General features: G+C 49.0%; 1 protein-coding gene and 1 pseudogene across 2 annotated transcripts in view; one reads left to right on the top strand and one right to left on the bottom strand.

The window, feature by feature from the left end:
• Nucleotides 1–3,248, bottom strand: part of CD177 (CD177 molecule) — a 28,976-nt gene extending 25,728 nt beyond the window's left edge. Inside the window, exons 1-2 of one of the 2 annotated variants that reach the window (XM_057493069.1) lie at nucleotides 3,086–3,248; nucleotides 604–700 (exon numbers count right to left, since the gene is read on the bottom strand). The gene's annotated coding sequence lies outside the window, so the exon portion shown is untranslated. Of the gene's footprint in view, nucleotides 1–603; nucleotides 701–833; nucleotides 1,146–3,085 lie in introns of those variants that run through there. The other variant, XM_057493070.1, reaches the window with a different exon arrangement.
• A 3,309-nt stretch (nucleotides 3,249–6,557) lies between these two features.
• The window catches only part of LOC130681039 (zinc finger protein 541-like), a 39,572-nt pseudogene continuing 30,807 nt past the window's right edge, over nucleotides 6,558–15,322 (top strand).

The following is a 15,322-nucleotide window of genomic DNA, read 5'->3' as shown; positions in this document are numbered from 1 at the left end:
TCCTTCAGGCTCGGGGAGCGGCCCAGGATGCACCTGGCCTGGAGTACCAGACAAAGTGCTGAACTACCCGAAGTCTCAGCCAGGTCATTACCACGCACACGACCAGGAGCCATCTGTGCTGGAAAGGTGTACGCCATAGTTTAAAATGCATGATAGAATCCCACACCCTCTATCTCTGATGGTGTTTCCCAATCATTAAGATTTTGAGCCAGTGACTCACGTGTCCAGCTTCAAATATATTAAAAATCAGGCAGAAAAGATTGCCCCTCTTTGGTCTCCTTTCCCACAACTTACCACATATTTATGAACATTAGTACGCGGCTTCCCCCTGCAGCCTCTTTCATCTGGGCTAGAGAGAGCTGACGGTGCATCCAGGTGCAGCCCCGGACGCGTCCCTGCTGCCCACCCAACCTGACGCCCCGTCCCCCGCACAAGCCCCATGTCACTGGGTCAGCTGACATGGAACCGAAGTGGGGATGAGAGGTGCTGAGGGGTGAGTGGAGTGACCAGGGGTCACACCGTCAGGGTCAGAGCTCAGGGAGACCCAGGAAGGGCCCTTCAGGAAGGACAGACAGAAGGTCACCCAAAGGGTAGGGGCTTTACCTGAGGAACAGCCATTCCCAGCTCCTTCTCTGCCGTCCTCCTCCTCTTTTTCCAGACTTTGGCCTCAGGGAACGTGAGTCTTTCTTAGAAGCCAATCCTGAATGCGGAAAACATGCCGTTTAATGCTTAAGAGTCATCATCGCATTCCCTTCCTTTGCCACAACCACATGGGGGGACCTCCCAGTGTGGTAAGGACGGTCCCTGCTGCCCACTGCTCAGGAGGGACTCACGGACAATAACCTCCTTAGGCCACCCAGTGAGTTCCTCCACCAGCTCTTCAGATCCCGCCTTCCTGGGAAGCCCTCGCACACTCTGCACCAAAAACCTACACATCAATAAAGGTGAAATTAAAAAGAAATCTGCTCAGAGATTACAACTGACTCTCTTTCAATATTTTGCACACATATAGCTATGTTTTTGCAATTCTGTATTTTAAAAATATTTTACAATTATTTCCTGGAAACGGAGTTACATGTTACTATCGGTGTGAAAACCTTTATATAGTGTCACCTGACCAGAGGTTCTCCTTCTTCTCCTTCCAGGAGGTGAGACGGGACCAGCCTTAATGTACATCATCTGTGTGCAGCAGTGAGCACCAGGGCGCTGAGCCTCCTCTCCTGAGTCTGGGGGTGGCTGCAGGGAGAGCTGTCAGGCCTCCATGGGGTGTGATCAAGACCGGGTCTGTGACCTGAAGAGGGGTGTGGGGACAGCCAGGGTCCCCACTGTGCAGTGTGTGCAATAATGTTTGCTTTTAAAGATGGGAGAATACAGGGCATAGAAGACCTGTGTTTGTTTTGGAGGCACATACCACCATTTGTGGCTGCTGACCAAGTAACTTACCACAAGTCAGGATTACACATCCAGGTTCTCACCCTGATACCAACACTTAATTCCTTTCCAGAAAGTCATTGTGAAATGTTTTTAAAATGCAGAATTGTGAAAAAGCGACTACAGGTGTGCACAACACTGAATGAGTAAGTTGTAGAAATAAGTTCTGAGCATACTTCCTTTCCATTTCAGCTTTACACACGGGCGCGGTTTTGTTTTGTTTTTGGTTTTGTTTTGAGAATATTGCTGCACCAGACATAGTTGGGCTCTGTTGCACAGAGCTTCCAAGTCAATCTGGCACATCTTCAACACTGCAGAAAAAAGACGAGAGACCAGAGGGGAACAACTACTCTGAGGTCACAGCTCACTATGCTAAGAAATCACATAAAAGGGATGAAAACTGAGTATTACAAAACTGGTTAAATTAGTCTTTGACTCTTAAAACATCACTGACATCCCTACCAACTACATCAAACAGTCTAAAATTATTAACTGGTCACCAAAGAACACGTCCAAGACAGAAGATACAGGGGACAAGGCCTGCAGGCCTGACTTAAACCACAAACAAGTTTAAAAAGGAAACGATGTCTAAGTTTTTCAAGTCTAAGTCATTTTGATGTCAAAAGTAAATGTTAGAATATATCATCCTGATAAAAGAATGACATGAGTTCATTAAAGGCCACCAAAACTTAATTTGAGAATCATAAGGAAGTAGAAAATGAAAGAACTAACATTTATCTCAAACTACCAAATTATGAATTAAATGTTAAGTGTCTATATATAGATGCACATATATAAAATTCCACTATAGAGAAACTAAAAAACAAAGCAGTCATTTTACTGTACCCTTAAAAAGAGCACCGTACAGTGACAGTCGTTTCGTCCACACTTGTCTTTCCCAACCTCTAACCCACACCAGGAAAACGGAAGGGGGTGACCCACCACTGACCAAGTCAGGTCACTGCCCTCAGGCTAAAAGTTGCAAATTTAAGCTATTTTCTGACATACAATATAAATTGCCCAAGCCTATTAGAAGTTTTGCAATTCTCAGTCTCATCTCTACCACTGAAACGAATTTCAGATGTATTTTTAAAGCCACCAATGTATCACAACTGAATCACTGAGCAATCACCAGATCCAGAGCGTCACCACCACCGCCCCGTCAGCCTCCACCCCTGCCTCTCTAATGTTGTGTTACCATCTTTTATTTTGTATATCCACCTCCCTATTTCTTTTTCTCTTTGATTTTGTGTTTTTCCGCTGGGTTGCTTCTCATTCAGTTGCCCTCCCCTTTGCTGCCGTCTCTCCCTTCGGTGCCTTCTCTCACGCCTGTTCCGCCCCCACTGCAACTGGTCCCCCTCCTGCTGCCCCTTCTCCCCAGCCTTCCTCACGGTCACCACTCTTCCCGCATTCCCACCTTCCTGCCACCCTCCGCCCGCCCTCTTACACTCTCTGTGCAGTCACACTCCTGCCCTCCCGCCCGGTCACGCGCCCTCCGTCCCCTCCGTCCCCTCCGGCGGCTCGGCTTCCCTCCTCCGCCCTCCGGGCCGCCCCGGTCCTCTCGGGCCCTGCACCACGCCGCCCTGGGCCATGGCTCCCAGCCCGCACCCTCCCCGGACTCCCGCCCCGAGCGCCTCCCTCCCCGGGGACTCACCTCCACCCGGAGGTCCCGCTGGCCTGTAAGCCTCCCCGGCTCCGCCGCCTGCTCCTTCCCGGGCTCGCCCGTCCTCTCCATGCGCCTGCTCTCTCGCAGCCTCCCGGCCTCCGCACTCGTCCCGCTTCTGTCCCCGCCGCTCCCCAGCGCCGTCGCCCGCGAGCCCAGGGGCGCGGAGGCACTGGGTGCCGGCCTCCCGGGAGAGCAGGTTCGCCCGTCGGCGGAATCCGGGGGTCGAGCCCGGACGTCCCAGGCGTCCCGGCTCGCCTCCCGCATCGCGCTCCGGGGAAGAGGCGCCTCGCAGGGGCGGCCTGGGGGGCAGAGGGCCCGGCCTGAGGCCGCGGGGAGGCGGTTAGGGGCGGCAGGCGGCCGGAGGGGCCAGCAGGGAACCGGTGGGCGTGGTGAGCCTCCTCCTGGAGCTGGGCGGCCGGCGCTGCGCTTCGGGGGCCGCACAGCCCGTGGTGGAGCGTCACCAGGCGCGGGAGGCCCGAGACGACAAGGAAGGGCTTCAGGCAGGGAAACGACAGAAAAGGTGCTCGAAGCGAGGCCAGGGGCGGGGCCCAGCCTCACGGGGACTGTGAACCGCGAGGGGTGCGCGAGGGGTGCGCGCGGACGCTCGCAGCGACGTCGGAGGTAGCACGGTGGTGGGCGGGGAACAGACCGGAGGGACCCCGGACCGCGCGTGGCGGACGGAGGGCGGGGGGACTCACGCTCTTCCGGGCCTCCGCCGCCTCGCGCTAGGAGCTTGCAAGTCTGAGGCGACCTGCGCGCGGCAGGAAGAGGCGGGCGACCTGGGGGCGGGGCGTGCGCGGGGACGGACTGCGCATGACGGCGGGCGGGTGAGGTCGAGCCCTGAGCTGGGCTGGGTCAGCCCCGCCCCCTGCTGGCAGGTCCCTTGTTCACTAGCTTTTTCTCCTTTTTCCGTGAAGGGCTGCATCCTACCTATCTCGATGTTTCAGACAGTTCAAGATAAAATGTTGCAGAGTTGTGAGGACCATTGTCGCTGGGAAAGATGTTTCCTTCCTCACAGTGAAAACAGTTGAAGTGAAAAGCTTTTTCCAGCGGGATGGACCCAAGTTCTACCAGTGAAGCTGAAGCAACTGACAATCCGGGAACCAGGACCTTGGGGTGGGGGGGGCGTAGAGGACCGTGGGGCCATGGTTGGATCCAGGAACCTCCCTGCAATTAAAATCAATTTAAGCAATGCAATTAAACCCTGGAATTGTGTGTGGGGGGCATGCAAACTAGAATGTGAAACGAAAAGTCTACCTGGGGGGAATGGGGTTCTTCACACTGACACCCCAGTAACCACATTTGCACTTCTCCATTCGTCCTGGAGTCAGAGCTCAACCCTCCGCTGAGTTCAAAGACTTTCCCAGACAGGAGACCTGGCGAGGAGGGCGGAGGCATGTGCTGATGCAGATCGCCAGGCCTTGTGAGACAGGGAGCGTGGGTGTAGTCAGAGTAGGGGGAGGGCCTCCGGAAAAAGCAAGGCGGGATGTTGGCAGTCAGAGCAGTGTAACTGACAGGGAACGCCTTACAAGGACAGCGGTCGGGCCCCAGGTGGCTCTCTTCTGCTGCTCTTCTTCGCAAAGACAACAGAAACTCCCTTAACTTCCCCAGAGCTTCACTCCCGGCTCTGCCAGACACTTACTCCCCCTTGCTTGCTCTTTGCTGTGCGCGTAGAAATGTTGCAGAAATGTTGCAGCTACGAAAGCAGAAAGATATGTATTGTTCCCCTTGCCTTTGTTCAGGGCTCAGACCTTGGGGGATTACTCCCCTCTGAGCCCGCAGGTGTATGAGCCCGCAGGTGTAAAATAAACCCTGAACACCAAGATATCCCAGGGCCGCTTGGTTCTTCCGTTGGTGATCCAGTCCAGGTTTCTCCAGGCCCAGCTTAATTCATCTTTACCTATATGCTTTTTTTTCCTCCTTCCGTCCCTAATTAAGTAGTTCTGTAACCTAGGCAACTAATTTAGCATGCAGGCCCAGCCTTAAACAACATAGTAAAAGGCAGGAAAGATTCCATCTTAAAGATTGTATTTTAATACCCAGGAAGTTAAAACTGTAGGATTCTTAACTTACTCTTTAGCAAACAGAGAACACCTCATCCCACCTTGGGGGCTGGGAAGGAAGCTGTTTACTCTGCTCCCAGACCCAGACACCGGTATTCCAGGGAGAAATCAGAGCAGGAAATTCCGTGTTAAGTTAATTCTAAGTATTCACAGACCACTTAACAAGTCTGCACCCCTATCCCTTAGTCACCCCGGGCTCCTTCCGGCTGGGTCTCAGGCCCAGAGGCTGAGCACTCTGGCTCCGAAAGTTGAGCCCCCTCCGCTCCCCACAACCTGGCCTGTTGGATTCTTGGATCCCACCTCTGCAGAGTCCCAGATAATGGTGATTTCTTAACTTGCCCTCTCATGAGGCAGTGTGATCCATCTGGAAGACCAATCTGAGGGGTAGAAAAATCTTCCATGATTCATGCATACCGGAGACAGTTACTGAGTGTCTGTGAGCCCAGCAGTGAGCCTGCAGAGTCCTGGTACCCAGGGCCTTAGGTTCTGGAGATTTGAGATCAGTTTTCCTTGCTTCCTGGACCCCAAGCTGTCTCTGTCCCAGATAGGATCTTCTGCAGACAGCCATTCCTCTGCAAGACAGAAGCAATCTGCTCCTTCCTTCACAAGCTGGCCCTCGGGACATTTGAAGACCTCCACTCTGCCACCTGCACACCCCCAGTCTGGTCCTCAGGTGACATGACTTGTTAAAATACCTTTTATCACTTTACCAAGGGACACAGAAAGCATGGAGACATATTCCAGTACAGAAGAAGAAAATAAAATTGGCTCATAATCCTATCAGTCTATTCAATTCTCTCTGTTCTCTTTAAAATTTATTTTTCTTTTTTAAAGACTAGGATAATTTTGTTTGGTAACAGGCTGCTCTTTTCTCAGTATTAAGGCATGAATGTCCTTTCATGTCATCAGATAGTTTTCTACAGTTTTACCTTAAATGCTTATGTCTTAGACCATTTAAACCATGAAGGTGTTACCTACATGCTCTCTGATCAGGTAGCAGGCTGTTCTAACAGGAAAGGGAATGATGCGGGTAATTCCTTGCAGTTAACTCCTCATAAAAGTGTACATTATTTCCTTTAAAAACCCAAAGGTAAAAGTGGCTGGGAGAAAGGATTTATACTTCTGTAAGTTTGGATGATGTATTTCTGGATTGCCCTTGTGAGAGAGCCATGATGTCATAAGGCCCCTGCAGCCACGGCAACCTGGTTCTTAGAATCCTTCCAGGCCACAACTGACCACAGTTTGGCCTCTGACTGGGCACTGTACTGCACTGTGGCCAGACCAGGGTCCTTTCTCTCCCCACCCCCGGTCTACGTCTTGTTTTCTCTGTGAATTAAGGTACTGGAGATGGAGAAAGTGTTCCTGGGCCTCTCTTCCCGCGTCTGCTGTGGTTCTAAGAGTCGGGGAGCGCTTTAGCCGAGCTCTTCCATGTCCCCAGGTGTCTCTAACCTGGGCTTTCTCCTTCTGTTTGTTTAGACCTGAGGCTGGCCATGCTTCAGGTGCCTAGAGATGGTGATGAAGGAGGCAGGGCCACCTCCGGGAGCGCAGGGAAAGAAGAGCAGCATCACACTTCGCCTCAGAAGCTGCTTCTGGATTGTAGCCTCTGCGGGAAGGTGTTCAGCCGCACCAGCTCTCTTAGCAAGCACTACCTGACGCACAGCCAGGATCGGAAACACGTTTGCGGAATCTGCAGCAAGGCCTTTAAGCGCAAGGACCACCTGTATGTAGGAGTCTGGTCACCAACATCTGTGCAGGGGCCTGGGGAGGAGGGGGCATGTTCCTAGGTCATTCTCATCACCTCCCAGATGAGCCTGACACACCCTGTTGGTGTTGGGTCCCTGTGACCCGTGTTTAGACGAGGACTCCGTGTCTGGGGACAGGTCTGCCACTGCCCTGAACAGGTCACCCTTGCCAGCTCCCAAAGTCACACCAATGAGAAAATCATTGCCTTGATTTGCAGACAGGACGTCCCAAGGCAATTTTGTCATGGAGGGAATCGGGTTAACTTTATAGAGAAATATTTGGAGACAGTGATAGGTGCCTGAGGAGAACCAGCCCGTGTTTATTTGAGGAACATGTACTGGGACTCCACAGGGCATGAGAGATTCCAAAATCCCTGTGCCTAGAATGGGGCAATGGCACATTAACTCTTGTCTCTCTTTTTTAACTCCTGATTTTTTTTTTTTTAACTCTTGATTTTAAAAGAAAGCCCACTAGGAGTCTGGAGCAGAATTCCTTTTGTTCCTAATGTCTGGTAAATGATAAGTTTTTCTTGCTAGTGAGGAAGGACAGACAGACTTCCTCAAACCAAGAGACTGGCAAGTGGGAGTCGGCAGTCCATTGCATTTTATATGCTCCTGGCCTTCCCAGAGGGCTTTGACTGACCCACCTTCCCACTTATCCTCTCGCCAAGCCCCCCCGCCAGGGAAAGGCAGCGATTTGCTCATGTCACAGACCGATTAACAGGGGAGCTGGAGATTGGGTCTCTGCCACTCTCCTCCGATGGAGGCCAGGGCCGCCCTTTGGAGAAGGGCTCTGTCATTTATCAGACATGCCCCCATGTGCCGCATTATTAGGACTGTCCAGAGTAGGGCTGCTGGGAACGCGGAGGGTATTTACTCATCTGTTTATGTTATTAATGTAGATATAAGTATGACATAAACATAGGACATATTTGTATTCATTTATTTTATAGGAGGCACATTTGACTGTTTTCTAGAATGTTTTGATTGGGCATCTGTAAATTGTATTTTTCCTGTGGGGGGTTTCACTCAGCTGTCTCCTTATAGGAATTCTATGGTAGGGGAAAGACTCCTTTGTTAAAGGCAGGATGCTCCCCAAATGAGTTTTCCTCAAATGTATTCTGCAAAATTGGTTCTTGAGGGCACTAAGAGGAACTATTTCAAATAACAGTTCTGTGGGCAACTATGTTTCAGAGACATGGCAGGTTAAGCAGATGACCCTCTGTCTATCTACCTGCTATGTGGCTGTTACATTTGCTCCCGTGAACCTCCAAGAAGCACATGGTGCTCTGTTGGGACTGACTTGCCAGCGGAGCCCACGTCCTCGGGGAGCCACTCTGGAGGGCTGGTGTTCCTGGGGAACCCATTCTGGGGAACTCTGGCCTGGCTTCTGTTGATTTTTCTGTCAGATAAGGGGCTTGCTTAATGGTGAGGGAGAGGGGCACCCCTTCCAGATGCTTTGACCGTAGCTGGGGGCTGAGTACAGGCTCTGAACTGTGGTTCTGAGCTCCACTGCCTCTTGGGAGCACTGTTGAGGGAGTCAGGCTCAGGACCCTGCAGTGGGAGGCTGAGCCCCAGTGACCTCTGACTCCCTTCTCGTGTGTGACTCCAGGACTAGGCACATGCTCACCCACCAGAAGACCAAGCCCTTTGCGTGCAGGGAGCAGGGCTGCAGCAAGAGCTACTGTGATGACCGCTCCCTGCGCCGGCACTACGAGGTCCAGCACGGCTTGTGCGTCCTGAAGGAGGCCCCCCCTGAGGAAGAAGCCTGTGGGGACTCCTCTCCTGCCCACGAGGTGGCCGGCCAGCCTGCTGCGGATGGCCTGTGGTCCCTGGTGCCTCCAGAAGCCAGGTCCCCACGCCCCCTTTTGCTCAACCGAGAGCCCCTGCGCTCTATTGTAAGCAGCATGGTCCACCAGGAGATCTCTTCTCTTGGCCCAGTCCTGGCCGGGCCCTCAGATGACAGGGAAGGGAAAAACACAGCCTGTCCCTCCCCACCCTCACTGGGGCCCTACCCCTGCACCCCAGCGGCCCCAGGGACCCTGGGCACTGATGTTCCTGAGGAGTGTCATCCCCTGTGGAAGGAGCCCGCCACTGGGTTCACAGCCATTCACTCCAGGGTAGCAGAGGATGGTGGTCCACACCCAGCTGAGCTGGAGCGGCCACCCCAGCAACTGCCCACCCTGGAGAGCTGGCAGGAGGGTGGGACCCTGCCGGCTGGCCTGCCTCTGTTCCAAGGCCAGGCAGCACCTGCCAGTGTTGAGCCTTCAAACCACAACTTCCAGTGGCTCCAGAACCTGCCAGGCTGCCCCGAGAGCGAAGGGAATGATGCGTTTGCCATCCAGAAGCCCACTTCCGTGTCCCCTCAGGAGGGCTCCGAGTCTGGGCCCAGGCCCAGCAGCACCTCCCTGATGGGGGAGCCCTCGCCCAGCGGTGGCCCCAGTCTGGAGGATGCACTGCCCCTCCCCCCCACAGACCTGAAGCCACCTGGGGAGGCCTCAGATGGCCCTGGATATGCCAGTGAGGAAGGGGACACCAGGGCTTCCAAGAAGAGCAATTCTGACAGCCACTCCTGCTCACAGCAGCACGTGGAGGAGCCCGGCCTCCAGGAGGCCCTGAAGCCGAGTGAGCTGTCGTCTGACAACATGACGCCGCTCTTTGGGCAGTTGTTCCTGAAGTCGCAGGAGTGTCTGGTGAGTCAAGGGCAGATGCAGGTATTCCAGATGATCACCAAGTCCCAGGTGTTCATCTCTGGCTCCCAGGTGGCTGTGGCCTCCTCCCAGCAAGCTGTGCCTGAGGGCAAGCAGGCTGCGCTGAAGCCACTGCAGGGGCCGCGGCCACACCAGCCCCCACCACTGGCACCCACAGTTGACTCCTTCCATCCTGGCCCTGCAAACCCAGAGCCAGAGGGATCCCCGCCCCACAAGAGAAAAACCACGCCCGTCTTCCCCAGAGAGGCCTTGCCCGGCAGCAATAGATGGGACACGAAGGGAGGACCAAAAGTGGCCCCTGTACCATGGGAAACCCCTGGGAATGCAGATGTCTCCTCTCTGGCCAAGCAGCTGAGATCTGGCCCTTAGACCTGGGGGACATCCTCCCCACAGGGGGCCCATGGCAGACCCAGCTAGGTGGGGACAATCCTTGCTGGAGCCCAGCTCCCAGGGAAGCAGGCCCAGGTGGAGAATGGCCTGGCCTTGGGGGCCATGAAAGGTGCAAAGGGCCCAGCCTGCTCCCAGGGCAGAGGCCGCAGGCTCTTCTCTGGCAACATGTGGGCCCAGTATTTCTTGGACTTCCAGAAGGAGAAGGTGAAAATGGATACGCGCTGTGAGGCCTCTCCCAGCCAGGTGGCCATGACCTCCTTCTCATCGGCCGGGCCTTCAGTGGACATCCCACAGGACTCAAAGTCCAAGCTGACGATATCCAACAGGATCCAGGTACCTGATTTTATGCTGTGAGATGAGAGACTCACTCATCACTTGTTTCCGAATTTCTGAGTGTCTAGACATTTTATTTAGTGCCCGTGAGTCCTCAGACCCAGTTTTACAGAGGGGAAGTGAAGGTTCAGAGACATCATGACCCCCCACCAACCTTCCCCGTAAAAAAGCCAGGATGAAGGCTTTGCAAAGTCGCTGGGACGCCCCGTGTCACCTTTCCTCACTGAGTTTTTTCTGCTTGTTTTCCTCTTGTCCTTCTCTTCCTTCTGGGTTTGCCCCTCAAACTCTTCAGAGGATATAAAGGTAGAGTTCCTTCCCCCTCAGTATTCCTGCATGAGATGCCATTTATGGCTGAGGGGAAGGGGTGCCCGCATGTGTCAGCACTTGTGCAGCATTAGCCTGGTTCCTTCCCAGGTGGTGGCCACGAGGACCTGGGCACCAGGCGGTCAGCCGCTTCTCTTTGCGATGTGCTCAGGTCTAGCACCCGACAGCTGTATCCTCTTCGTTTTTAAGCAGCTTTAATATTCATATGCCATCTAATTGACCATTTTAAATCACACCATCTGGTGATCTTTAGTAGTACTAACAAAGGTTGTGCACCATTACCACTTTTTTTTTTTTTTTTTTTAGATAATTATTTTTTATTGAAGGGTAGTTGACACACAGTATTACATTACATTAGTTTCAGGTGTACAACACAGTGATTCAACATTTATATACATGATAATTCTAAGTACCAGCTATCACCATAACAAGTTGTTACAATATTTTGACTATATTCCTTATGCTATACATTACATCCCGGTTGCTTATTTATTTTACAATTGGAAGTGTGTACTTTTTCTTGGTTGTTGTTGTTAGGGCATCTCTCATATTTATTGATCAAATGGTTGTTAACAACAATAAAATTCTGTATAGGGGAGTCAATGCTCAATGCACAATCATTAATCCACCCCAAGCCTAATTTTCGTCAGTCTCCAATCTTCTGAAGCATAACGAACAAGTTCTTACATGGAGAACAAATTCTTACATAGTGAATAAGTTACATGGTGAACAGTACAAGGGCAGTCATCACAGAAACTTTTGGTTTTGCTCATGCATTATGAACTATAAACAGTCAGTTCAAATATGAATACACATTTGATTTTTATACTTGATTTATATGTGGATACCACATTTCTCTCTTTATTATTTTTAATAAGATGCTGAAGTGGTAGGTAGATACAACATAAAGGTAGAAAACATAGTTTAGTGTTGTAAGAGAGCAAATGTAGATGATCAGGTGTGTGCCTGTAGACTATGTGTTAATCCAAGCTAGACAAGGGCAATAAAACATCCACATATGCAGAAGATTTCTCTCAGAACAGGGGGGGTGAGGTTCTAAGCCTCACCTCTGTTGATCCCCAATTTCTCACCTGATGACCCCCCTGCGACTGTGCCTGTCTTAGGTTGTTCCTCCCTTGAGGAATCTTACCCGTCTCTGGCTAACCAGTCATCTTCCGGGGCCATACAGGGAAATGTTAAGTTGGTAAGTGAGAGAGAAGCCTTATTGTTTGAAATGGTTAGCTTTTTATTTCTTTGCATATTTATGCCCTGTGGCTTCTATGCCCAGCATTTGTCTTGAGGTATCTTTACCACTTGGAGGAGTTATGATACTCGGTAAATTTGATATGAGGCACGAATTCTATTTAAGAATTCGTTGTAATTAGGAAGAAAGAAGAAAAGCTATAGAAGTAGCAGGCGGGAGAAAACATGGGAAGATTGATTATTTCTTTGACATATCTTATTGTAGAGTAACTTCAGCATGTATAGATTTTAAGCTACTACTTAAATTGCACACACACATTAACATAATAGGAGTATAGTTACATAACCAAAGCATACCTGTAATTACCAGCCATCTCCAGTGAAACCAAGAAAACCAGTTAGGCACCCTAGGCATTTGTGAAAACTTATCAATGATATGATGGTTATTATCTAACTGAATTTGAATAGTTTGAGAAAAATCAGACAAATTAAAACAACCCATTCCTGGGCACTGTTCACATCCCATATGTTCTTTTAACAGTAAATAGTCTGTAGTTGTAAGATTTTGGAGCGCTACAATTTGCACTTCTCCTAATTCTTGGTTGAGTTCCAACAGTATAGATCCAATCAAATTTGTATTTTTTTTTTTTTTTTAATAATTATTTTTTATTGAAGGGTAGTTGACATACAGTATTACATTACATGAGTTTCAAGTGTACAACACAGTGGTAGAACATTTATATACATAATTCTAGGTTCCAGCTATCACCCTACCAGGCTGTTACAATATCTTGACTATATTCCTTATGCTATACATTACATCCCGGTTACTAATTTATTTTACCATTGGAAGTCTGTCCTTTTTTTTTTTTTTTTTTTTTGTGAGGGCATCTCTCATATTTATTGATCAAATGGTTGTTAACGACAATAAAATTCTGTATAGGGGAGTCAATGCTCAATGCACAATCATTATTCCACCCCAAGCCTAATTTTTGTCAGTCTCCAATCTTCTGAGGCATAACAAACAAGTTTTTACATGTAGAACAAATTCTTACATAATGAATAAGTTACATAGTGAACAGTACAAGGGCAGTCATCACAGAAACTTTCGGTTTTGCTCATGCATTATGAACTATAAACAGTCAGTTCAAATATGAATACTCATTTGGTTTTTATACTTGATTTATATGTGGATACCACATTTCTCTCTTTATTATTATTATTTTTAATAAAATGCTGAAGTGGTAGGTAGATACAAGATAAAGGTAGAAAACATAGTTTAGTGTTGTAAGAGAGCACATGTAGATGATCAGGTGTGTGCCTGTAGACTATGTGTTAATCCAAGCTAGACCAGGGCAATAAAACATCCACGTATGCAGAAGATTTCTCTCAGAACGGGGGGGTGAGGTTCTAAGCCTCACCTCTGTTGATCCCCAATTTCTCACCTGATGGCCCCCCTGCAACTGTGCCTGTCTTAGGTTGTTCCTCCCTTGAGGAATCTTACCCGTCTCTGGCTAACCAGTCATCTTCCGGGGCCATACAGGGAAATGTGAAGTTGGTAAGTGAGAGAGAAGCCTTATTGTTTGAAAAAGTTAGCTTTTTACTTCTTTGCATATTTATGCCCTGTGGCTTCTATGCCCAGCATTTGTCTTGAGGTATCTTTACCACTTGGAAGAATTATGATACTCGGTAAATTTGATATGAGGCACGAATTCTATTTAAGGGTTGTAATTAGGAAGGAAGAAGAAAACCTATAGAAGTAGCAGGCGGAAGAAAACATGGGAAGATTGATTATTTCTTTGATATATCTTCTTGTAGAGTAACTTCAGCATGTATAGGTTTTAAGCTACTACTTAAATTGCACACACACATTAACATAATAGGAGTATAGTTACATAACCAAAGCATATCTGTAATTACTAGCCATCTGCAGTGAAACCAAGAAAACCAGTTAGGCACCTTAGGCATTTGTGAAAACTTATCTATGATATGGTGGATATTGTCCAAATGAACTTGAACAGTCTGAGAGAAATCAGACAAATTAAAACAACCCATTCCTGGGGACTGTTCACATGCCATATGTTCTTTTAACAATAAATAGTTTGTAGTTGTAAGACTTTGGAGCGCTACAATTTGCACTTCTCCAAATTCTTGGTTGAGTTCCAACAGTATAGATCCAGTCCAATTTTGTTGTTTTACTGTATGCACAGGCCAGCTTAGATATCTCCTTCCTCATTCCCATGGCAAGTCCAGGAACTGGTGGGATGAGTGCATCTACAGCTGTAGCAGTGCGTGGATCTTTGTTGGGGTTTTTTGATGATCATCTTCTGGCATGAGTCTTCCAGAGAGTGCAGATGTTGGAAGTTCTTTTTCATATCGTATCTTAGTTCATTTTCGGGGTAGCCCAATTAGGCTTTGATCCTCTGTATAAACACAAACAGACCCTTTGCCTACACTTTTATATGCCCTTTATACCCTTGTGTAGAACTCGTTGGAGGTTACCACACAGGAACTGCCCTTTTTTTTTTGCTATCACTAATCTACACTTACATGATGAATATTATGTTTACTAGGCTCTCCCCTGTACCAGGTCTCCCCTATAAACCCCTTTACAGTCACTGTCCATCAGCATAGCAAAATGTTGTAGAATCACTACTTGCCTTCTCTGTGTTGTACAGCCCTCCCTTTTCTCCTACCCCCCCATGCATGTTAATCTTAATACCCCCCTACTTCTCCCCCCCTTATCCCTCCCTACCCACCCATCCTCTCCAGTCCCTTTCCCTTTGGTACCTGTTAGTCCATTATTGAGTTCTGTGATTCTGCTGCTGTTTTGTTCCTTCAGTTTTTCCTTTGTTCTTATATTCCACAGATAAGTGAAATCATTTGGTATTTCTCTTTCTCCGCTTGGCTTGTTTCACTGAGCATAATACCCTCCAGCTCCATCCATGTTGCTGCAAATGATTGGATTTGCCCTTTTCTTATAGCTGAGTAGTATTCCATTGTGTATATGTACCACATCTTCTTTATCCATTCATCTATCGATGGACATTTAGGTTGCTTCCAATTCTTGGCTATTGTAAATAGTGCTGCAATAAACATAGGGGTGCATCTGTCTTTCTCAAACTTGATTGCTGCATTCTTAGGGTAAATTCCTAGGAGTGCAATTCCTGGGTCAAATGGTAAGTCTGTTTTGAGCATTTTGATGTACCTCCATACTGCTTTCCACAATGGTTAAACTAACTTACATTCCCACCAGCAGTGTAGGAGGGTTCCCCTTTCTCCACAGCCTCGCCAACATTTGTTGTTGTTTGTCTTTTGGATGGCAGCCATCCTTACTGGTGTGAGGTGATACCTCATTGTAGTTTTAATTTGCATTTCTCTGATAATTAGCGATGTGGAGCATCTTTTCATGTGTCTGTTGGCCATCTGTATTTCTTTTTTGGAGAACTGTCTGTTCAG

Source organism: Manis pentadactyla, chromosome 15 (assembly GCF_030020395.1).
Source record: "Manis pentadactyla isolate mManPen7 chromosome 15, mManPen7.hap1, whole genome shotgun sequence".
Taxonomy (NCBI): domain Eukaryota; kingdom Metazoa; phylum Chordata; class Mammalia; order Pholidota; family Manidae; genus Manis; species Manis pentadactyla.
This window is presented reverse-complemented; position numbering and strand designations above follow the sequence as displayed.